The sequence below is a fragment of the Chiloscyllium punctatum genome, chromosome 36 (genome assembly GCF_047496795.1).
Source record: "Chiloscyllium punctatum isolate Juve2018m chromosome 36, sChiPun1.3, whole genome shotgun sequence".
In the NCBI taxonomy this organism is placed as follows: Eukaryota; Metazoa; Chordata; class Chondrichthyes; order Orectolobiformes; family Hemiscylliidae; genus Chiloscyllium; species Chiloscyllium punctatum.
In genome coordinates, this window is record NC_092774.1 from 74,655,457 (window position 1) to 74,655,726 (window position 270).

Sequence of the window (270 nt, forward strand, 5' to 3'; positions counted from 1 at the left end):
GTCTCTGTGGCGCAATTGGTCAGCGCGTTCGGCTGTTAACCGAAAGGTTGGTGGTTCGAGCCCACCCAGGGGCGGTGTGTTCGCTGCTCTTCCTTGGCGTCGAAGCCGTGTGCTTTTAATGGGGTCAGGAAAATGCTCCCCAAACGGAAATATTCTCCACAAAGGGGTTTCTGAATTGAATACATGTCTAACGAAAGGGACTGCATATGCTGAGAAGACGAGACCAATCGAGAAACTCGGCAGGTTTGACAGGACCTGTCGGAGGAAACA

General features: G+C 52.2%; 1 non-coding gene across 1 annotated transcript; it reads left to right on the forward strand.

Moving 5' to 3' along the window:
- On the forward strand, window positions 1-74 carry trnan-guu (transfer RNA asparagine (anticodon GUU)). Its single transcript has one exon. It is a non-coding gene; the product is annotated as a tRNA-Asn (tRNA).
- Window positions 75-270: the final 196 nt, after the last annotated feature.